At 32.9% G+C, this 25,425-nt stretch overlaps 1 pseudogene; it reads right to left on the bottom strand.

Annotated features, from left to right (window-relative positions):
- Window positions 1-757: 757 nt before the first annotated feature.
- Window positions 758-18,519, bottom strand: LOC149540250 (26S proteasome regulatory subunit 4 homolog A pseudogene; annotated as a pseudogene).
- Between the last annotated feature and the right edge of the window lie 6,906 nt (window positions 18,520-25,425).

The raw sequence follows: 25,425 nt of genomic DNA, 5'->3' as shown, positions 1-25,425 counted from the left end.
TTAAACTTTAGGAAATAAAAATTTCAATTTAAAAGACCCTGCATGTCACGTCAGTTTGTTGGCAAAATAATTTTAAAATGAAAATTTTGAAATCATTTTATTTTTCCTAGCCCTTCCAAATTTGAGTCAACTCTAGGTTTGACCAATGCCACGTGGTGCATTCTGATTGGACACCTGATTTACATCATCTACCACGTGTCATCTCCTCGCTACTTCACCATGCTTAACCAGTGAGCAACTTCGATTAGTGAGGTAACGCAAACCGTCAGATCTGCCATGTGGCGAAATCTAGTGCGCTCCTGCCATTTGCCCGCCACATCACTGCCCAATCACTCTGTTGCTGCCACTTGTCAACATCTGATTCACTGATAGCACTGCTATTGAACCCATGTAACACTGTGGAACTCGCCAAATTTTTATGCTTTTCCGGTGACCTCGCTACTTCGCTAGCCAGAGTTGCCAAGATTTTTCGGCTAGCGAAGTAATGACTAGCCGAATTTCTTAGTTTTTCGATCTCCATTCTTGCTGACATCATCTCTTTTATCTGCGTGCTTGTTTAAAATTATTTTGTCTCCATGAAATCCACGGGCCCCGTGCACTAGGGCACTTGTCCTTTAAAAGAGAACTTCTCTTTAGACACTAAGCATGTTATGTGTTATTGTATTTAAGGATCTAAAACAACTTCCCCGCAAGGAATGTGGGATATTGCTTTATAACCATGTTCTCCTTAATGCAAACTCAAGAACTTACAATCTTCTTACCAGGCTTTCTTGTAATAAACTTGCGTCACCTTCATACGTCTTTCTCTCAATGCAAGCAATCTAGCTTCAGTGCATATAGCTTTTATATCTGCCCCAGAAAATTCATCCTTAGTCATAACGAATTCCTCTAGATTAACATCACCTGATAAGGTCATTCTTGAGGTATGTATCTGGAATATACGCCTCTCTTTTTTTTTATGTCTGGTAAGGGAAATTCAATCTTTCAGTCTATTCATCCAGGGCGCAACAAAGTAGGGTCAAGACTGTCAATTCAGTTTGTTGCCAGAATAACCTTCACATCACCTCTTGAATCAAACCCATCTAGCTGATTTAGTAACTCCAACATAGTCTGCTGAATTTCACGTTCACCACCTGAATGTGCATCATATCTCTTTATTCCAACCACATCAATTTCATCAATGAAGACAATTGAAGGAGAAAGATCATCAGCAACTCGAAATAGTTCTTTGACCAACTTTGGACCATCACCTAGATACTTTTGTATAAGTTCACTTCCAACAACATGCAAAAAGGTTGCTGAAGTGGAGTTAGCCACAGCCTGCACCAATTTTCAACTTGTCATTTTCATCCTTCTTGTCATTGCCATCGTATGGGACCGCCCCTTTTGAGTACTAAATCTTCTTTATCCAATGGAATCCCAACATACTGCGAGTTTTTTTTTATAAAAGGAGGAAAGACCCTTCTTTTGAGATAAAACCACTACATTTGGCATGATAAAGAAGCAATAAAAAAAAGGTCCATATTTATAATCATGGAAATAGGAAGCCCTTGTGTTTAGCAATTGCAATCTGAATGATTTCAACCCCCCACATAATTTCATATGTCTAAAGTAATTAGTCAGGCCCCAAAGTGGGTCTGACTAAAAAAAATTTCGCTTCTGAACAATTGAACTGCCAGATTAATCCATTGACCATCTCGAACTGATTCAAATTGATTTTGAGCATTAATTTGATCATTAAAAACTCATTAATCCACCTTTTGCAAGCTGTCAACTTGGTGCCAGGAGGTCCGTTGACTGGCCTTAAAAACTGACCAAATCACCTGATCAAGCTCTTAAAACTAGCATACTGAATCTTTGTTCCACACACTTGCACCCTATCAGATCTTGTTTTATGACGAATTTGGAGTCAAAATATATTGACCCTCAAAGTTGCCTTCTCAGATTTATCTGCAAACAAACATCTCAAAAAACAACAAACTGGGCTCGGAATTGACCTTGAAAACTGGGAAAATTAGCACATGGGAAAATGAAAACTATGACACTCATTCTTTTTCATGAGGACATTACAGATCTATGATTTAGGCTCATGACGAATAACAGGGCACAAATGGCGATCAGTCAAAGTGGGCTACTCAGAATTTTGCAAATTGGACATGCTGACAGAAAGCATTTTTTGCGAATGGAATTGACTTGGAAAAGTGTGAAATGGATTCTTCATAACTTGCAAACTGGCACACTTAAAGTACTTTCAGTATAGAACACAAGGAAACCAACCATTCGATCACACCTATCATAGATCAGGAGAAATGACATCCCGAACAGGGGTTACAATCAATTTGCAATTACTGACACCAGTTAAAACTTATAAATTGTTTGGAATCACGCTTGAAAAATTGACCAAACGGATTCGTCATAAGCTGAAGCTTGGAACATAACAAGTCTTTGACGTCTACAATAGGAATTTTTTCATTTGGGTCAACTGGTCAAAAGTTATTGCACGTCAAACAGGGCTTCCCAGAATTAGGTGCAAAGTGCAAAAGCATGAAAACAGTAACTAACCAACTTTGAAGGATTCAAAACCTATTCAAACGGACTCGAAATGACTCAAAATTTGAAACATAGGTTCTTAGGTATGGATATTAGATACTTGCAAAGTAGTGAATCACAAAATATTTCTGGGTGCGAGATATTCATTTACAAACAAAGCCTCCTGTCGTTGTTTGACACTTAGGTGAAAATGCAAAATTGATACTAGCTCAAAACAAAACTTTGCCAAATGACTCAAAAACTCAATTTAACTTCACGAAATGCTTAGGCATGTTGAATGAAAGGTGCTAGAAGCATTAAACACCTTAGGGGTCTCAAATGGACAATCGGGTACAACCAGGCACATACGCATTTTAAAAGCGTTTAAGGGCTTGATTTTTCAATGGTGCTCAAAATCGGGAAGGCAATTTTGAGTGCCAACAGGGCCTTCGCCATTGTCGCTCTAGATTCATTATCATTTCCTCGGTTATTCATTTTTATTGTATGTTTATGTTTAAATTTTTTATTTTAATATGAATTTAGATGGATAAAATATTTGTAAATAATAGTTATATTTACAAAATATAATGTGATGTTTATTTATTTCTTAAAACTAAGAATTAGAATGGTTAAATGGATTAATTTTATCAAAGATATTGAACATGTTTAATATTTGAGAGATTAAAATTTAAACTTAAATAGTATTATTTTTTATTTAAATATTAGAAATGAGATTTTTTCATAATATTTATTCTTATTTTATTTATTATTGTATCTCAAAAAAAGATGAAAATGTATATACATTATAGATATGTGAGGGTGGGTCACATATCCAGAAAATGACAACAATCTTGATCTAATATTTATCAAAATAAAAAAAAATAATAATACCAATTTATTTTCTTTATTCTATATTCCTTCATAATTATTTATAATTAAAAGTAGTATAAATATATTTAATGCAATATGTAATAACTATTATATAATAATAATAATATAAATACAAAATATATCTAATGTAATATATGATATTGTGATATATATTATAAAAGTTTCATTATGTAATGTATAATTATTATTATAATGTAAAATATAAAATTGTGTAATGTGATATATGTTATTGTAATATATACTATAAAATATTATCATATGGTGTGTGTGTCTATGTGTGTGTATTGTTGATTGATGGAGGACTAAAAAAGATAAACTAGATATTGATAGGGGGGTGAATCAGAATCTAGAACACTTTTTACTTTTCTCATATTCATCCACATCTATCAATAACTTGTGCATGCAAGACTAGTAATGTAAATCTATTGTAACATATAAGTCTAATCAATCACATACATTAAAGTAAAACACATAGCACAATATTTGTTACCCAAAAACCCTCCAAGGTGAAGGTAAAACTAGGGTGGGGACGACACCCACAAATCTTCACTACTGTAGTAATAAAACTAACTAGTCAAGGTTACAATGTTTGACCATAAATATGATCTACCATGTGAGGGTTCTACCCTATTAATGGCTTAAGAGATTGTTAGGTATCACCTTGTTAAAGGATTTAACACTTACAAAAAAGTAAGGATTGTGTTAGGAGATTTACAAAGATCTATTAAGACCACTCTATTAAGATATTTACCCTAATCCAAGTCTGTTAAAACTGATTTAGTACCTGACTCTCAGTTTTCTCTATAAGTTGATTTCGAGTCTTCTCCTTGCTAACTGATCCTCTCCTCTGATTTGATATGCTTGTCTTTCCCTTTCACGTCACTACAATGACTAGGTCACTTGGTCTTTTAGATGATAACAAAACACTTCAATGACTTCTAATCTAAACTCAATTATTTTCTGTCAATAGCTTCATGTTCACACATAAACTCTTTTCATCTCCTTATCTACTAGCATATGATCTAGGTTAAGATCATCACTATATAAAGAGTTTTGTGAAGATTTTTCTTGATGATTCCATGTTTTGCCTCTTCATCTTGATCGTCAAACACAAAACATAGGGATCTGTGATCCACAACGTGTAAATATTTTGTAATAGCCTCTAAAAGTATTAAATGTTCTATAAAAACCTCTTCAAAAATTAAATATCTCTTCCAAGTAGGCCTAAAATTTTTTTTGCCTAAAACTCTGTTCATTTCTTACTTTCATGTAAACTCTGTGTAGCTCAGCCTTTACTCTATCCTGATGCTCGACATTGTTGTTACTCAACCTTTATTGTGCTCAGTACATACTACGTAACTTGACACTTGTATTCTTGAAAACTTGCTCAGTCACTAATGAGCTCAGCTTGTATACAAAAATACTTTGTGAGCCAAAAACTTACTCGGATCCTATAAAGCTAAGTACAGACTTACTTATGTACATGACTTAGCCTATATAGAGTAGCTCAGTCACAATGATGACCATTTGACTTTGGCTTGTAAATGACTAAGTGATTGACACTAATTGTAGTGCCTAACCCTTGTTTACATTCAGTTATTATTGTTGAACTCTTTTAGGCTAGTTTATGTTTATGCTTGATGATTAGTAGTATTATTTTCTAGATTATTGGAGATTGTTTTCATACTCAGTTGATTTTATGATGAGACTACTTTGGTACTAGTTACTTCATCTATTCATGATTATACTTTGATGATGATTAATTTATAGTGATTTTAGTTATTTGATGAGGTTAGTAGATGGATTATTTGTACGTGTTTTATATGAATACTCACCCCATATTGAATGTGTATGGTATGCGTGTATGTTTTATTTATGTATGACATTTTTGATGCGGTTAAGGAAGGGAGTTATAGTCACCTGCTAGTCGAGATCTGCACAATGCACTACTTCCTGCCATTACCTATTTAGTTTAGAATATATGTGTTTGTACATGCGTGGATTTTATGTAGATTATAGGTACGGGGTATCGACTTCCCTGAATTGCCAGAATGAGCATACCCTATCGTAATATCTCAATGGTAAGAGAGGGGAGATAAATTCTTGAGTCCAAATCCTAACCTTTAAACAAAATTGCCTTAGAAAATTAGGACAAGTATATGAAATGATTACCCTTCTGAATTCATCATATGATGTAAATTTGTGATTATAGCCCTCAAGTTTGGTCTTGTATGTGGTATTTTATGATGGGTTTTCATATTTCGTCTTATAGGTCTTTGGTGATTTTTTTGTTAATTAAGTCAAATTAAAAGATTAATTAATGATTTAATTTAATGGAAAATTATTAGGATAGTTTCAATATTTAATTAATTAGAAAATTAATTAAATAAATAAAATGAAATGTTTTAAAATGAAATTATAGTTTTAATTTTAGAGCCTAATAATATTTATTTAATTTGATAAGAATATATTTAGGAGATCATTTTTATAAAAATGCTAAATATTATTATTACTTAAGTTAATAAATATTTTATCAAAAAAATGCTTCGAAAATAAATTAAAGAGTGAAAGAGAAATTAATTTAATAAAGATATTTAAAATTGCATAAAGTGTGCATGAATATCCAAAAAGTTAATAAAGAGTTAAAAAGATTGTGATCAACGAGTTCCCTTGTGTGATCGCACAATCAATGCCCTGATTTTAGGGAAGAAATCCATATCAAAGATTGAGAGTTCTTTTTGCAGCGACCGAGAATTTTGGAGAAGGGATTTTTTAGAGAGAAGGTTTTGCGAGAAGAGAATTCTCTCACAATCTTCAGGGGATTGCGAATTAGCATCAGAACCAAGTAGAGCCTCATGTTTTATTCACCCAACGAATTATGTTTCTTCGAATTTTTTGTCTTCATTGTGCTTGTTGAATTATGTTTCCAAATTTCATTGCGATGAATCTTTCAATATCTTATCATGAATTATTGTTATTCATATCGAATCTCTATCTGTGTATGAGGATTGAAATTTAGAAAACCCTTGTTCTAGTAATTGAATAATCATTATTTAATTAGAATTATATTTGAAAAGAAATCAATTTTACATTGAAAATTTAATTAGTTTATTTGGGTTTCCCTATCAAGCTAAATTTGCAATGTTTATAAAATGTGTGTGTGTGTGTGTGTGTGTGTGTGTGTGTGTGTGTGTGTGTGTGTGTGTGTGTGTGTGTGTGTGTGTGTGTGTGCGTGTGTGTGTTTTGGTAGGGGTTTTTTTGAAAATATTTTATATCAAAATATATATTTAAAAAATTAAATATAAAAAAAGGGAAGGAGGTGGGTGAGTTCCACCCCCCACCTCCCTTCTCAGCGATGCTTTTAAGCTATGCTGATTGTAGTAGCGTACTATTGTTGTGGCCGCAGGCCCATTGCGACCAGTAGCCTTTTTAATGGCCGCAAGGCACTGTATAGGCCCGTGGGCCCTAAACATAATTAATATATGTTTTTTTAATTGTTTTTAATTTTAATTTTTAAAAAAAAAATTTAATTAATTTTATTAATAATTTTTATTATTAATTAATTAATTAATTAATTAAAGTTTTTTTATATAGTTGTATTAAATAATTATTAATTGAAATTAATTAATTTAGTTTAATTAAGTTTTTAATTAATAATTATTATCATTTAATAACACTTAAGTTATTTATGGAAATTATTATTAAATAATTTTAGTTGTCAATAAAATCATAGAGAGTTTTAATTAATGGACAATTATTATTATTATTTATTGGAAATAATTAATGTGTCATCTTATGATATTAAATTGTGAACTTGGAAATTTCATAAGTTAAGGGTAAATTGTGTAAATAATTCACAAGAATGGGATAATTTGTAAGGGTGAACTATGAATCTCATCTACTCTAAAACATGCATTTAAATGAAAACTTAAACCTTACTGTTAACTCAAACTATGTGTTTTCAAAATCAAACCAAACTATGAAACTGCACTATTATTAGTATTTTGTCTTATGTTTGGGTTTGGGTTTACTAGATTGTTGACTAGTCTTAGGATGTCTACCAAAGGCTTAGGAGTTTTGTGTTTGTGATATTATGATGATGCTTTGATTTGATTCTGATCTTTTAAATGCAACCATGGTAATGTATCTGGTATGCTTCATGATGAATTTGATTATATTGTTTATTATTGCTTTCAATGTTGTTGTGTGATAACAAGATGAATTTTATGACATATTTGACTTAACCTTTGAGTCTTCAATCAATTTTTTTGGGATGCTTTCTAGTTGCTTGTAAAGAATTAAGATGTTATTGTGGATTGTATTTTGATTCTTTCTAGTCACTTGTATAGGATTGAGGTGAAAACTATGATTCTTTGATTTGTACTTTGATGAGCTTAGGGTAGGTTATCTATATATAATGTCGGGAAGTGGCTTGCAATGGAAGCCAAAGCCCAAAGTGGCTACTAAGGTAACCCATTGTAGGTTATTTAATGAGTGAAAACACTACACTAAATGAGAGTAAAATAAACCTAATAAGATTCTTTTTCTTTCCTCGCCCATACCTCAAGTGCTAGTACAAAGTAGGATTGGAGTAGAGAGGATGCTTGGTTGTGACCATGCATTATTAGTATTCCTTGTCAGTATGAAATGATACTAGTGTCGCATAGAGTCACTAGGGAGCTAGGGTCAAGTTAGACTACCAAGAGAACTCTAATGTTGATTCGTGCAATGACACTTCCCCACTTGCATAGTAGATTCCCTACATGTCTTTGTTTGCCTCTGGGTCTAGATGTTGTATTATCTTAGAACCTTTGAGTTAGATTACTTTTAGGGTTTTTCGTGACTTAGTTATTACTTTTGATTATTGTGATCGATATCATATTTGGGACTTGAGACAATATCCTTAGTGCAGTGGGAGTGGACCTTTTTGGGTTACCACGAGGTTGGGTGGTAGTGCTTTTTACTTTTACCATTGAGATCTATCCATAGATGTTGTGGCTAGAATTCCTTATCTACATTTCCTTTCATTCTATATTTGTTTATTATGATGGATTATTCTACTTATTGTATTGTATCTTGTTTCATGGATTCGAAAGGGATGATGTAATCTATTTTTATAAATGTATATTCTTTCAGCCTTTCATACCTTGTGACATGTACAGTGGATGATTGTGCATTCCAAATTTATTGCCAAGTGGCATTCGAAACAAATGTATATAATTTAAATGGACTGGACTTGTAGTTATTCTTTTATGTGGATGTGTTATTTATTGGACTTAGCATTAATTAAATTTAAATGTGACTCAACATCTTGGGATCCTTAAGGAATGCAATCTATTATGTTTCTTATACATGTTTGTATGTTATTGCTTCCACTAATTTATGGTTATGGTACATGTTATTCTTTAAAAAAAAATGTTTGGAAAACTTAGTAAAACTTTAGGTTAGCTCTTTTGGATCCCTTGATGGGGCATTCCACTAATAGCCAACAATGGTTAGAGTTACCAACACACTCCTCCTTTGACATTAGTGGTAAAAACACTTTGTCATATTTACATCCTTAGACTACAATTTGATAATGATCTCTCCACCTAACTTGTATGACTTATGAACAATGAAAAAAAATACAAAAATTAATAACAAAACCATTTCACCTTTATTCAAATCTATACATTGTACATTTGTACTTCTTCTTTTACCTTTCTTTTGCATCTTGTTCACATTACATTACTTTGTCTCTCTTCAATTCTCTTTGGCCATCTTCACATCTCTTTCCTTCTACACATATCTTTTCCCCTTGTTTTCGAACACTATATGTCACTATTGTTGGGGTTGAATGGGTCGGAGTAATACATATGTTTCAATGAATTTCTTGTGAACTTTGGTAATCATGTACAATGCATGATCCCATATGATTCTTGTTGCCTCTAAAACATTATTCTGCAACTCTAATCTTGCAACTAAATCAATTAAACTATTAGCCACCAAAAGTTGATGATCTTCTATGATAAGATCCTAGGTTGTTTTCAGTTCTCTCTACATGACCTCCAAATGAGGTATCAGCATTGCTTGAATAGAGATCAATTTGGATCTCATGTTGTTGTTAGCTACCTAAAGCTTGACCAATGTACCTTGAGCATTTAGTAGATTATTATAATGATCAATACTTGATCCTACTAACTCTAAAATAATGTTGTTGGATCTTTTCATCTCAACTTGAGTCTTATTTATTTGTACTTGAATAGCATGTGTAAATCTTGGCACATCTAACAAAATTGTGTATAAATGTTGTACCTTTTGTAATAACTCAATCATAATTTATACTTTCTCTTGTAATTGCACTTTTTGTTTGGCAATAGTTATGGAAAATTTGTCCACAACCTTGGTTCAAATCTTCTCGTCAACCATTCCATTAACTTTGCATTTGATTCCATATCTCTAGCATTCACTTGATCAATTATATTTACAAGATGGTTTATTATTGGTGCAACTTCTTCAAAATTTTGAACCTCAAAAGCATCAACAAAAATATGCTTTACATCATATAATACATGTTTCTATTTGTGCTCCCTCCTAGGCTCTTATTGTCTCTTCTTCTTTGCTAAATCTTCTTGCACCAAAATAGTTTGCTCCAAAGTGAGATTTTTCGCATCCAATTGTGACATCTCAATGATTTCATCTAGACTAATCTTAATATCTAGTGAAATATATTTTATTTCTTTCCTCTTTCTGCTAGGTACAGGAGTGGTGATATTGGCATTGTCATGTGAGTTGGTGAAGGGGTGTCACCATCCAGTCTTGCTTGTGCATCTATGCTTGAGACAATAATAGTTGCACTTTGTTTAGCCTTTTTTTATTCTTTTTTTTCCTTAATATGAGGTGCTAAAATATTCTTATCATTTTCATTTGTTTCTCTATCTTCACCATCTTCCTCTTCATTTGTAACTCTTGACTGTTTGGCTTCTAGAGTGTCAAGGGTGTCTGCATGTATAGGGGACATATTGCCATGTGGACTCGACACACTTAAGCTTTCTCCACTACTATATTCATCATCAATGTTTACAGTCTCTAACATCGTTGTAGTTAGTTCAAAAATTCTCTTCCACAACAATTCATTTTTTTGTCATACAACTTCCTCCTTATTTATCAATACAAAAAAAATTCTATATTTTGGAACAAATATGTTCCTATGTTGTTCCAAAAATGTGTCCAGTTGCTCCTAGAATAAGTCAAGCATAACTCTAACTAATGTGTTAATACTTATCATTTTATCTAGCTTCTCTATATGTTCCCATATTACTTTTAGTTTCTCATACAAATCCTTAGGTATCTGTCTCTCTATATCACTAGGAGCTAGCTTGAAATTTGACACCATTTGTATCATAGCCTCCTCAATTCTATTCTTGTCATCATTATCTAGTGTATCATATTTCACAAACTTAAAACTAGATAATCCAAGGGAACTCTTTATGTCTAAACATATCTCATTAATAGACATTTGTTTCCTCTGAGGTGGTTCTCTAACAATCTCCTTCTTATAGTTTCGGGGGCACTAGGCCTAGTAAACTCTGCTACTCTCTACTTTGCAGTTTGCTTGGTATTAGCAACTACCCTAGTCCTTGGCTTATTTGGTGGTTGAGGTGTCAATGTCTGCTTCTTCTTTATTCCTATAGTCTTCTTGCATGGTGGCATGACAACAACTAGGGCTTTACCCTTGTCACCCTCTTCTACTTCATCTTCCTCATCACCACTATCTTGTTCTTCATCTTTACCAAGACCTTGTGTCAGTTTTAGTATTTCTTTTCCCTTGCCTAGGGTGCCCAGCTTAGCTTCAAGGTCTTCAATCATTTTCTTCCTTTTCTTTTCCTTGGAAGCTACCTTGATATTCATAGTTATCGTTGTTTTTGCTTTCTCATATCTTCCAAAAGGTTCAGCCTTAGCATTTATATCTTCTTTGAGTAGTGCACCAATTTTTGCAATTACAACATCACTTTCTATCTCATATTCAAAACTTTGTAACCAAGCCTTCCTTAACTACTTGTACAAAAATATTATCCATGTCAACAAGAAAACATATGCCACTATAATACTTTGTGACCAATTCTTTTGGAATTCTCATTCTCCTTTTCATTCTTTGCTTATATTCATCAAAATAAGCATTCATAACATTATCAAAGTTTTCTCCCAATTGAGTAATATACTCATTGATTTGTCTCGATAGTGGTTTTTCTTTCTCCCATACAACATTTCCAATACCTAGAAAATACTTCTAGATATTAAAAAAATACAAACAATTAGGGATTTGAACTTACATATTGAATTCTTCACTTTTCTTATTGATGAAAGATTCTCTACAAGTTCTAACTTTTGTAGCTTGGCAAGATCTTACTCACAATCTTTCATTACAATCTTCCACGCTTTATCCACAACCATACAAGGTACATTGTTCAACCTATTTGATTGATAAAATTTGTGAACAATGATTCTCATTGAAAATTTAACGAGTGGATCATAAATTTCTGTAATGGACAGACCTTGTCCATTCCACTTGGCTCCAATATTAGCCTCAAATTCTTCACGGTTCAAACATCACATGGTCTTCTTCTTGTCTGGGGTTGGATAACCGGTAACCCTATGTATCATTTTCTTTGTGATTTCCACTGGCCCATTTTGTAACCAATATTGCATGTCATGAATTCTTCTCAAAACAAATTTTATCCATTCAACTTTGAATTTTTTGGGAATTATGGGGCACAAGTTAACCCTTTCCTTTCAACAATTTGAAATTCGTCCATCAAGATTCCTTCATTACATAGCTTCTCATAAGCTTCTTTGATTTCATAATCTCCTACTTCTCCAATTTTGCACATATAATAGCTTTTGACATCATGGATCATAATGACCTTACACGGTATTGAAGATAGTGCACCTATAGAGTCTCCTTTCATAGAAATCTCTAGAATAGCACAAAACTTAGGTGGAGGACAGGCATCACTCTTCACCAGTTGAATTTTACTAACCTCTTAACTTATTCCAGTGGTTGATGAAGCTACCATGATAGTATATAGGGTTTAAAGTTCTTCCTTCTCTAGATACTTGATACTCATTCACTCTCTTTACTCATTAAAACTTTTGATCAAATCGCTCTTGAAATCTCTACTAGTTTCTTAGATTCCTAAATCATTCTATGCTCTCAAAAATCTAAATGCAAGATATGAAATAATGTCTTCAAAATTCATTATATACCTTCTTCTTGATCAATTAGTGTTTGCATTAATGTTGTGTACTTAGATGAGTGAAATTTAGTTGTCTCAATTGATATTGATGCCTTTCAACTAGGTCTACATCTTGATCTCTCCCATGTCACTCGGTCTCCATCATTCTTGAAATGTTTGGTTCATGTTGTAATGCTTGGTCAACATAGATAATTTCCTTACACTATAAAACCTTTTACAAATTTGTTCTTATGCATCTTTTATATGTAGATATAAAATTTTGGTACATTTTTATGTAAGGATCTGATGTATGATATATCAATTAAGTATATAGTTCCATACATACCCCTATTGCTTAGTTTGAGATGACATGATCATCTTCTCCATTGGATTGGACGATCTCAACTCCATTAGCTCCACTATTTTCATCTTCTATTTTATTTTTCCATTTTTGGTTCATTTCATTCCTCACTTGCTCAATGTCCACTTTGCCTTTGCCTGTATTCTTTGTCTAATTTTCTAAATGTACTTGAGTCCTGCAATTCTTGCGTTGATGTCCAAACTTGTGACATTTGGAACATGTATTATTAGGTGCATAATTCTTCTTCCTCTGATTTGGCCAATAGGGTTTTTTTTTATCTACATTCAAATTCTCTATGCCCATATTTTTTATAGTTATAGTAGTAACCTTCAAATCTAGGTGTAGTAGGTGTATTCCTTAGTCTTGACCTACACTCTTCTATCTGATGTCCTTTTTTCTTGTAGTAAAATTAGTAACCAGTAAATTTAGGTTTAGAATTTTTCATACCATGTCTGCTTCTACAAATATTTGTAGTATGACCAAATCTTCCACTGTGATATTAGGTTGGATTATCATGTGGCTTTGCATTTCTCATTTCTCAATTCCTAGACGATTCTCCTTTCTTAGTGCAAGAATGTCCTAACCCATCAGAACAACTTGATGACTTCATTAGTTATTCAAAGTACTTCATTGCTTCCTTTAGTTTTTTGAATCTCTCCATGGATTCCTTCTCATTTCCCAATTCATTCTTTAGTATGTCATTTTGTGATTTCATATTTGCAATTTCAACATCCTTGTGATTCAATTCTTGATTTGTAAGCATGATTTTATTCATCATGTCTAGTTGAGTGTTTGTGACCTTTTGTACATTTGATATCCTTTCTTCAAGTCTAGTAGCCATTACCCTTTTTGTCTTCTTCAGCCATAGTCCTATCTTCTTTATCTTTCTTCTTTTGTTGAGTTACTTCACATAGTCTTACTGATTGGATTTCATGTTCTCTTTTTAGTGCTCTTATTTCTTCATTCAAGAGTTTGTTCGTGTCAAGTAGACTAGCATATGCTTTTTCATTTGGATTAATTAGTTCAAATGGCCCTTTAGTTTCAACTTCTTCATAAGAATATTGCTTTATCTAGATGGCAAATTCCTTTCTCCATTTTTCGGGAATCCTTCTAATCTTTTCTTGCCTTCTCAAGTGTATGTAGTGTGAGTTGTGATAGCTCCTATTTTCACCAAGTTTGATTTTCAAAATTTATGGTGAAAATTTACTAAATGTTATGTTTTTTAAGGGTTGTATTTTCTTATTTTCATTTAAAGAGGAAACCCTAGCAATTTTTCCCTAATCCAATTTTTTTCCATTGCTATCCCAAATGTGACTTTTAGTGCTCTAAGGTTTTGGTTTTATGATACATTGCAAGAAATTTTCATAAAATCATAGTCTAATCCCTAACCCTAGGTTTTGAAACTAAGCGGGTTTTCATTTTTTCTTATACATCATCTCCTATGATGTTATGATAAAGAGTTAGTGGAGCATCATAATGAAGAATTTTCAATGACCCAATCTTAAGACAAATGTGTTGTCAAGGTATCGTAAATGATAAAGTTGATCTTCCTGATCATACAATTTCCTTTATGTTGTATGATTGCATCATAGTTCAATTGGTTTGTATTTTGGTTAACTCTGATGTTATGACAAGGGAGGTCATTGTGGCATAGGGAATAATGAAATAAGGTGCTACAATATCACAAAGTAGTGGTCATCATATGATCATGAAGGAAATATTTGGATGTTGGGATACGACAGGGTACCTATGGTAATAAGATTGTAAAGATATTTAACACAAGCAAAGGTGATGGTATGCTATCAGACAAGTGTCCAATTTTTGATTAGCCAAAATAGAGGTACAAATTCCAAATATATGCTTGGTTAGAATTAGTGGAACCGTGAAGGAATTTTATATTATTTTTGTGTGGTATGTGGCATCTCCGACCTTATGATAAATGGATCATCATGAGATCTTAAGGTAATAAAGGATGTGTTATGATGTTACAAGAAAGTCATGATCATAAGATCACAAATGAAAATTGCAAGGTTTGTGATGCTATGGTGCAAAGGATTAACAATTTATTAGAGTATTAGAGAAGCTTGAAAGATAACAAAATATGTTATAAAATAAATAATAGTGATCGTGATCATAAGATCATATGGTGCAGAAGGTGAAGATAAGATGATATGAAGTTTTTTGCTAAGAGATCATAAAAGAAAAAGAGGTTAGTGCCAATGCCATGACAACAAAGGAATAGTAAGATCATTGAATGGTTTCACCATAGTTTCTGACTAGTCGACAAGGGTTTTTCAAGGGTCTTTGTAACATTAGGAGACTATTTCTTTAGTGGTAAGATGATATGAGAGCTTTTTTCATTTGTCATGATCATAGCATCATAGGCCCTTTCTTGACATTAAATTGTTAAGTCACTTTTCTTAGCTAGAAATGACAATAAACTTCTTGACCAATGAGATTTAAAAATAGTACAAAAGGTGCATGGTTGGACAGTAATGGAAATGCTCCCCTAAGTTGACAGAATAAGTTGATATTATGTTTCAAGAATTTTTAAGAAAGCAATGCAAAAGTGACTATTGATTTGCATATATTATGTTGTAAAGACTTTCCTACTTTACAATTACAGTTCGCCATTTGAGAGAGAAAGAATTTGAGTAGTTTTAGAATTTCCAATGCAATTAGATTATTATTTTTAGAGATTTGAGAATAGATTCCTAGTTTCCATATCCTATGTTTGCTAGCATATTGTCAAGATGTCTGATAAAGATGTGGAGAAGATTCAAGCATCAGACATGGGAGCTATAGAGCCTTCAACCTCCAAGGGTGGGAAAACAAGGTAGACGAAACCAAATAGGTTTGCTGAATAATGGATGAAACTTTTCCTAGGTTCTTCTAATGCCAATGTGGTAGATGATCAAGCCTTCACTGATCCATAGGCCCTCTATAGAGATGGTGCATACCTTGGTCTTACTAGTTTGGAGATTTTCAAATGCTTCTATTATAATAGGGATAAGAAAATTCCTACGTGTAACATGTGGAAGAAGAATTTAGCTAAATTAATATTTCCAAAAGTATTTGTAGATGTAGACTTGATGAAGGCCTTGTTTTGATGTTATAATCCAGCCAATAAATCCTTCCATAGGAAAGATGGAACCATCCTCTGTACTCTAGACTGAGAATCATTCATTGAGGCCTTTGGACTAGATGAAGCTATGGACCAGCCTATAGATTTAAAGGATTTATAGAGGAAATTTGAGGTGAATACCAAGGCATATACTAGGAAATCTATGCTACAGAATATTCCCATGGATTTGAAGGAACTGGGTGATTACCCTAAGAACGTGGAAAAAATGATGTCACTAGGCAAAATTTAAGAACTATTTTATAAAGATGGTATATGGCATCCATAAGGTGGTTGGTAAAGATGGGATTGATATGGTCTATGGAGTAGAATTTATAATTGTTAGAGATGTAAAGGACTCCTACCATGTGGGGAGTATGATTATGTCAATTACATTTTAGAGGTGATGAAAGAAAATATTGCCAGGGCTCAGAGTGGAGAATTAAAAGATTTCAAGTTCCATCATCATTCTCTTCTGATGCACCTAATCCTCTACAAGAATGTAGGATACATAAGCTCTAATTTTATTGATCACACTTCTGATGTAAATGGGGTAGTGTAACTGTGGACACGGGTATGGGATAGAAATTATCATTTTTTTTATTCTGTCTCATTTTTCAGTAATTGTAGTGTTGTAATTATGAAGACGTTAGATCCAGGATACTTTAGGGCACCTAATATCTTATAAGGCATGTTGAGAGTAGCCCTACTACTTGAAGGAAAAAGACTTGACCACAACTAGGGGGCATTCTCTTATTTCCAACCTTTTCTTTGATGAGAGTCTATGGTTGTCCTCAACCACCCCATATACTACCAAAATTTATCCCTCCTAGGTTAGGTATAATTGAATTTATTTAGAAATTATTTATGGTCAATAAGGAATACTTGGGACTGAAAGTTCATAGGGGAACATTCTTATGTAGATGTTTTAGGATTGGAGATTTAACAATTGGGAAAGAGGCCTTGGAACAAATCCATTCTTATCTCCACCACAATAATTTGTCTACTAGCTCCTACATAATGTATGACCCTGATAATTGGATTAGGGTTACCCTTAAATAAATGAGAAATTATGTACTACACATCACCAAAGAATTGCCTCATGAGGATGTCATTCCAAACATTGTTGTAAAGGGTGAGGCAACCGATAAGCTAGCAAAGCTTAATGATGTTTTGAGGGTGGAGAGAGAGTTGAAAAGAATAGATCCCTAATTTTTTGGATTCTACATAGATATTCCCTATCTAGAGGATTAGGAAGATGGTCATTGACCATGCTAAAAGCATGGCAAAGATACCTAAGGGACCAATGGGAGAAGAACATAGGGTATGACCTGATAGCCCTGAGCTTGATGTAACCCTTGAAGTAGAAGAAGATGATGTTTCTAAGGCATTATGGATGACAAAAGGAAATAAAAGATAGAAGGTTTTCCACATCCCTACTAAGGTGAAATAGAGGACACTGCAAATCTTACCTGAGAATAGTCAGTATGTTGCTGACTTAAGACAAAATTACCTCTAGAATAGAATAAATGTAGCTAATAATACACTCACAAACTTGGAGTTAGTAGTAGCAAGGCTAGATGATAGGATCATCCAAGCCCAACAATTCCTAGAGGATGATGAATTCATAAAATCTACTGAATTCAAAAGTTTTTTGTATAAAATAAAACAAAGTGAGCCGGTACTAGACATGAAACCAGGGGAATTTGATGAACAAAAAATAGAACTAGTTGAGAAGCTACAAGCCTATTATCCTAAAAGTAAGGTAATGACTTCAAAGGAGGCCAGGGATCTTGTGCAAAGGGGTGGCATGCTATTGATTCCTGGATGGAACTTGGAACAAGAATTTATGCTCAATCAAATAAGGAGGAAAAAGAATGTCATTTCATATGAGGTGTTTGGTGTAGATGGATTGCAGAGAGGGACTGGGTTCAACATTGATACAAAATCTCTGGAAATCTAGAGTATGGCCCCTTCCTCCAAAAATCCAAAATTAATGGATGTACAAAGCACAGAGTAGGGTAACATGATTGTATGGACCCTACAAGGCACCTCTAGCATAAATATTTCCAAGGCATTAAAACACTTTTCATTTATGAATAAAGCCAAGGTAGAGGAGATAGAGACTAGATTTTCAAAATCCATACATTATTACATAGATGTGAGGAAGCTATTTGAAGATGAGCTCAAAAGCAGCCATGTGTACAAAGAAAATATTTTAGAGCTTGAGGCCAAGATCCAAGCATTAGAAAATGAAGTTGCATCTCTTAGAGAGCAACTTACACAAGCAAAGCAGGTGGTTGTTGCAGAATAGAAGGAAGAGCATGAAGATCAACAGCAGCCAGCCAAGGATACAATTGAAGCCCTAACACAAATAGAGGATTTGGGGGAAGAAGAGGCATTAGAACCTAGAAGGATGAGCATTGTTGCTTAATCTACTTAGCAAGAAGGAGATATAAGGATCGTTTTCCTTAGGAATGTGATGAGCCATAGAGTTGAAGTTTTGAAAAATATTTCATAGTAGCCTCATAATTTTTATGTCGCTTTACAAAGTGCTAAACAATTTTTCAATGAGGCACTTTAATGGCTATCACCCACACTTAATCTTTGGGTGCCATATATTAAATTTTTGGAGAGGCTAATTGTACTAATGGCTAAAAAGTCATATTTGCCTAGTAAAATAATCATAGTGAAGGAAGGCCTAGAGGTAGTAAAAGAATTAATCAGTTTCTTCACTGGAAAATTACAAATTATACAAGGAAAGTTTAAAAAAATTATCTTAGGGAATACAACCCTACATACCATCAATTTTGGATGTTGCTAGCACAATGATAGATTGGCAAGAGTGGTCTAATTCTTTTGATAACATTCTAACTTAGGAGGCTATAGTATCAATTTTTGAAGATATTTCTGATATTCTATACAATAAATTAATAATTCCTTGTTTAAGACAGAAGTAGATTTGAATAAATTTATTGTTGAATCAAAAGCAGTCATGGATGCTAGGTGGACAAAAGCCACTCATGATTTGAAAGAGGTTAAAACTACAGAGTGGCCCACAAAAAGAGAAATTTATGTCTAGGAAGTGGTAGGAGAGATTAAGGCTCTGTTAGTAGGAAGTAGTTGAGATATTTTGCATGCAGGTCAATGAAGAACAAAGAGAAGAAAAATCAGGCGAGTGATATAAATGTTCATTTACTGCCCCAACTACTTATCTTTTTCTGATTGATATTTTGGAAGAATGTTCTATATAACTTTTTGTTTCCATCCTCCAAAGTTTTGTATCCGTTAATATTTTGACATGTGTCCTCATCTCATCTATAGCTTTTTGCAATCCTATATAGGGATTCCCAAGATGAAGAGTAGAGGTTGGTTGTTAGTAGAATTTTCTCATTGTCATGTATTATTTTTTAGTCCATCCATGTGTTATTTAGTTGTATGAATGAATTCAGTTATTGCATACTTGAATACAAAAGGGTGAACATTTGGTACCTGTGCTTTGTCTCTGAATTATATAATAAGTTTTTTGTTAGTAGTATAAAGGTCTGAATAAGAAGGATTTTTTTTTCTTAATTATCATTATCTTTGAGTGTTATCTCCTTTCCCATATATCCATAATCTTGGGATTAAATGAACAATTTTCATTCAATTTAATGCAATTTACACAAATTGTATACCTATTATTGATTGTTGCTAATTCAAAGAATTAGGTAATCACTTTTTGTGATGGATAAGGTTTAGGGTTTTTTAAAAGGGTGAGAATTAGAATGAAACTAAGAGTTTAATATTGACAATTTTATCACAAGTTGACTAAAAAGGTCTAAATCTACTAATCTTTGACTCTATATATCCCAATGGATAAGACACTGGTCTATTTTAAAAGTTCAAGAGTACATTGATGATTCACTTAATTATAGAACATACACAACAACAAATCAATCTACCATTTAATATATGAAGAACTATAAGTGTTGGTCACTACTTATTTGTATTTAGTTTTATGTTGTATTTAGCTACTATGATCAGGAATTTTATCAGCAAACTATAGAAGAATATTACCCATTTCTACTATAGGGGATAGTCTTACAAAAATGAGTATCAAGTTAACAAGATCAATCCCTAATGTTTGTCTACCTTGGCCCTACAAAGCCTAAAGTGAAGTGAGTCTTGATGACTCTATTAATGTTGGCCTAGAACTAAGATCTAGCCTTGTTGAATATACGATTTAGCTCATTCTTAGGCTTGTCTCTATCTTTGTTTCCTAGTATCAAGTTTAAACCCACTTGATATGTTCCTTACCTAGAAAGAACTCCAACAAATTGAATGTCAATCATCTGATTGTCAATGGTCTTGTCTAGTTTGAAAGCCTCCATCTCCAAGATCTGATCTCCAATCCTTCAAGCTTCTTTCAGAGAACCAACAATCTCATACCAATTTTTGATTGATGGAGGAATAATTAGGATAAACTAGATACTAAGAGGGGGGTGAATCAAAATCTAGAACACTTTTTACTTTTCTCAGATTCATCCACATCTATCTAACTTGTGCATATAAGACTAGTAATGTAAATTTGTTGTAACATATAAGTCTAGTCAATCACATCCATTAAAGTAAAATGCATAACATAGTATATGCTGCCCAGAAACACTCCAAGGTGTACATAAAACTTGGGTGGAGATGACACCCACAAATCTTCACTACTGTAGTAATAAAGTTAACCTATTAAGGTTACAAATTTTGACCATAAAATATGATCTACCTTGTGAGGGGTATGCCCTGTTAAAGGCTTAAGAGATTGCTATGTCTCACCTTATTAGAGGATTTAACACTTACAACAAAGTAAGAACTCTATTCACTAGTAGAATTGGCCTCTATTTTTGAAAAAAATTGGTCAAATTTTCTACCCAAATTGGTTGAATGATCTACAAATGGCCTTGTCGGTATTTTTCCCATCAAAATTTTGACAAATTTTTGTCCAAATCAAACTTTCTATGCAAGTCTTCATCGAAATTGACAGCTACATTTGGCCATTATGGTTGTCAAAAATTTGACCATTATTATTCAAAACTTGTGCCTCATCCAACTAGGATACCAAACTGACGATGGTATCTTGGTTGGTCATTTCATTGAAATTTTGACAAAGGCTAGTTGAAAGCTTGACCAACCTTGGTTAAGGTTTACGAATTGGAATTTACATTTTTCCATACATGATCATTGAAACTTCAACTAATGTTGGTCAAAAATTCTAGCCCATTCGACCTGGATGCCAAACCCATGACGGTATCCTTGTCAGTGATTTGGTCAAAAGTTTGACTACTATTGGTTGAAAGTTTTACCAAACTTGGTTAGGTTTCAACCAAGATAGGTCAAAAGTTTGGTGAATATAGAAGGTTTAAAAAAATCACACTTAAAGATAAATATCTAGACTAATTACCAATGACATCCTAGTTGGTGATTAGTCTAGATATTTATATTTAGGTGTTACTTTGCATTCTCAATACCCAATCCATGAGAAGCCAATCCATGTGTGACTGTGGAACAACCTAGGGCTAGAGATGATGTAAGATATCTTAGGGTGACAAAGCAACACTAATTTGAGGCACTTTGGTAGAAATATATGCTCAACAATAAGCCTCAACTTCCATGAGCAGTGGGATTCACCTGAATAATTCCATGGGCACACCTCAATTGAGTTTGAAGGAAGTCATTGAAATATATGCACAAGAACATGACATCCAATTTTTCCCTAAAGTGGGATGCACACATGATGGTCTTCAAATTTATGGCTTTGGAACTATTAGTATCTATCTAGATTCTATAAAAAAACAAGTGCTTGCACAATCTGGAGATAGATGGGTGATTGCATCATTGAAGCAGCTAGTTGAGATGCATTGTAATTGAACTAGATGAAATCAATGATAAACCAAACATATAATGAAGAGAAAACTTGAATGTTGAAATGTTGAAATAAAAGCTATCAAGGATCAAACACCTATGCCAGAGTTACAACACAATGTGAAGTTGACTTTAGATATGGTCAAGGCATATATTTAGAATTTTGATCAAAATTTAAGGCACGAGAGAGAGAGAGAGAGAGAGAGAGAGAGAGAGAGAGAGAGAGAGAGAGAGAGTATGTGGCAATATACTAGAAGGAGGAGTGGCTTTAGAAAGGGACTGCATGATAGAAACAATAGCTAGACAACATAGAGGATATTATGGGATCACTGGATAGAATCCAAGAAAGTGTTGTAGTAGGTACTCTCACATTGGAATCACTTGCAAGTGTCTTTGAGAATTTACAGTCCAAATGTCACGAGGACTACAAGTTTTTTCAATTTTTCATGTATTGCATCTACATTAGAGGACTAACAAATTGTTTCCCATCTTTATTTCATAGTTGGACATAAAGTGTGCTTGAAATTATGAAGTTTAATCATCTACCATTAGTGGATAGATATAATAAATATGCCAAAATTGATTTCTCACTTGTTACAAATGTTCAAAGGAAAACACCATCTTACAGAGAAGATTGGATTTTCACATTCACAAAGATCTAATGACCAGGGTACTACAGACAATAGAAAATGGGTTAGATGGATGAACAAGAATATGTCTCTTGTGGAAAGTATAACCTTAATTTATAGCTGAGAAGGCCCGAGACAAAAATTTTGAACCATACTTTATAGGATTCCTGAGATTAAATATATAATTACTATCAAGGCCTACAAACATGTGAATGCATACTTATTAGAATGCTTCAAAGTAAAATCATATGATGAAGCTTGGGCCTTCTGATGTCAACCCATTATTTTAGGATACTCAAAAAGAAGATCATTTGGATGGATGTGCGCATTTCCGCTTGCTAGCCTATTGCTATATTACTATTTAGTGTAAATGGAAGCAAACTAACAAATATGTTTGTCAATGAAAATCTATATCCTTCTCAAATCAATCTAATACATTTTTTTTGGTGGCATACATATTACATAAGATGGTTGAAATAAAATACAAAATGGTCGACAGTGTCAAGAAACATTGGAATGAACCTAACCACTTTTAAAAATTACCTGTTCTAGTTGTGCTCACACTGGTTGCAAATGTCCCAATTAAATTTTTGATACCTACCCAATATAGATATGAAGAATAAGATTGTTGTCATGAATGAATCCAATTAGTAAGGAATCAATTCATTTCCTTGAAACTTGAGGATAAAAAAGGGATCAACCATCATACCATGAAGAACTCAGGCATACTATGGTGTTATATCCTAATTATACAACAAAAAAAGAAGAATCCAAATATGTATAAAATGATTTTTCTAAGTAGATAAAATCATGATATCATTGTTCAAGTTTCTTAAAGTTATTGACACACACTGAATTCAAATGAAGGAGTTCTAAATCAATGACAAAATGATATAGTTCAATAAGATTCAAAGACCAATTGTAATATGTTTGAAAATTAAGACACTGGTATATCAATCAAGATAAGAGACCTATGTACATATTTAGAAGAAAACCAGTTGCTAAACAAACTCAAACTAAGTGTCATCGTTAGCCACGATGCTACAGTAGTTGGGTTTTGAGTAGCATTTAGACCAAGGAGTGTTTTTTATGGATCTAGAAAACTGATTGATTGCAGATGTTTACAATAAAAAATGTAAGTAAAATTATTTTTTATTGAAACAAAAAGTTTGTAAGTGTGCCTTGTGCTCAATATCAAAAAATGTAATTAGTTCAAAATTAAAAAGAAATAGGCTAATTGATGAGAAAAACTTCTCAAGGATCAAATTTAAGTTAGAACTTGTCATATGGTGGTATGGAATTGTGGAGTACTTTTGAATGTATAAAATAGTTAGTGGAGCTCTCCATTTCAGAAAACTAAAAATACTCATAAGATTTCAAGAAATGGAGTTTTATGAATACTCAAAATTTTGTGAAGGTATAATCAATAAAATGTTTGCCTATGTTTTTTATGAAATCCAATAGATCAGATAATCTATTTTATTCAAATAGTGTAAACCAACCAAACCCATTGCAAACGTGGTAGACTGATGATAAACATGGTATTGGGAGCTGAGACAAAAATTGGCAACAAAAGCATTATTTAAAATTGTCACAATTCAAGATTTTTACTTGAAAATCTTATGACTACATAAGCAATTTATCTATAACCAGAATAAGGTTTAACTAACCTACATTATTTTGTGCATCGTAGTTGATGATCCTCTAGAAAGCCATTATTTTGAGATCCTTTTTGTCTTGTTTTAAGATAATTATCTTGCAAAAACATTTTATGGCTCTATGGTTTAAGCATAGGAACTTATGTTTCTATGAATATATTTTCTATGTGTTAAGACATGAAGATTGAAGTATAGATAGTTCAAATATGCTATGTTTTCTTGAGTCTATGGACTTCTATGGTATAATGAAGGAATATTACATGTTGATAAATGTTTTCTCATCCATGCTATGTTTGGGTAGATTCCTTCCTATAGCCATAGGATTTGCAAAGAGTGATAGTTTGAATATTAAAACTTTCTAACATTGATGATGAAATGAATATATATGTATGTGAAAGTTGTATGCATTCAATATTTTGTAGGTACTTGTCATGCATATTCAAGGTCAGCATGTCCGTGCTAAGTCAAAGCCAACTAGATTGATGAATCACTGCAACAAACAGATTATTGTATGATTTCTATTATGGCAACGCACATATATAGCTCCCTCAACTTTCTATATTCTTGGAGGAGTTAAATCACAGTTAATGATATTTTTATCGTAAACTTTATGAATCTGTAATTCATCCTCGTTGATGGAGTGATCATAGAAGTAGAAATTTCTTGTAGTTTTTCTTTAAATAATGCCTGATGTAGCTTTGTAAATGGATCTTTGTCAGGAGAAAGATAGAATAGATTGATTTTCATAATAGCAGCATTTGATCTTATTTATAATTAGATGTAATCTCTTACTATATATGAATAGAATATAGAGTTCAAGTTTCCATCTTCTATCTTGATTGTCTTTTCTATTCACTCATCCAAGGGGGCCCACTTGGTGAGTGAACTGCTTTATTAGAATAGATTTTATTTCCTTGTTTATTTCTTTGCAAGGTAGAATTATATTGTTCCTACAGCCATTAATAATAGAATCATTGAACTATTCCTACAACATAGGTGCATAGATAGATTTATTGTTTGCAGCATTACTTTAAGCTCTAAGATAAGATGTCATTTCAATTCCTAGTTTAAGTCTCCTTTAGCATTTCCTTTGTTTTAGTGGTAATGACTTAAAGAGGAATCAGAG

This window comes from Cupressus sempervirens, chromosome 9 (genome assembly GCF_028749045.1).
Source record: "Cupressus sempervirens isolate cs-2001-9-10 chromosome 9, ASM2874904v1, whole genome shotgun sequence".
NCBI lineage: Eukaryota > Viridiplantae > Streptophyta > Pinopsida > Cupressales > Cupressaceae > Cupressus > Cupressus sempervirens.
The sequence above is the reverse complement of the archived record's forward strand: the minus strand, read 5'-3'. Positions and strand labels throughout refer to the sequence as shown.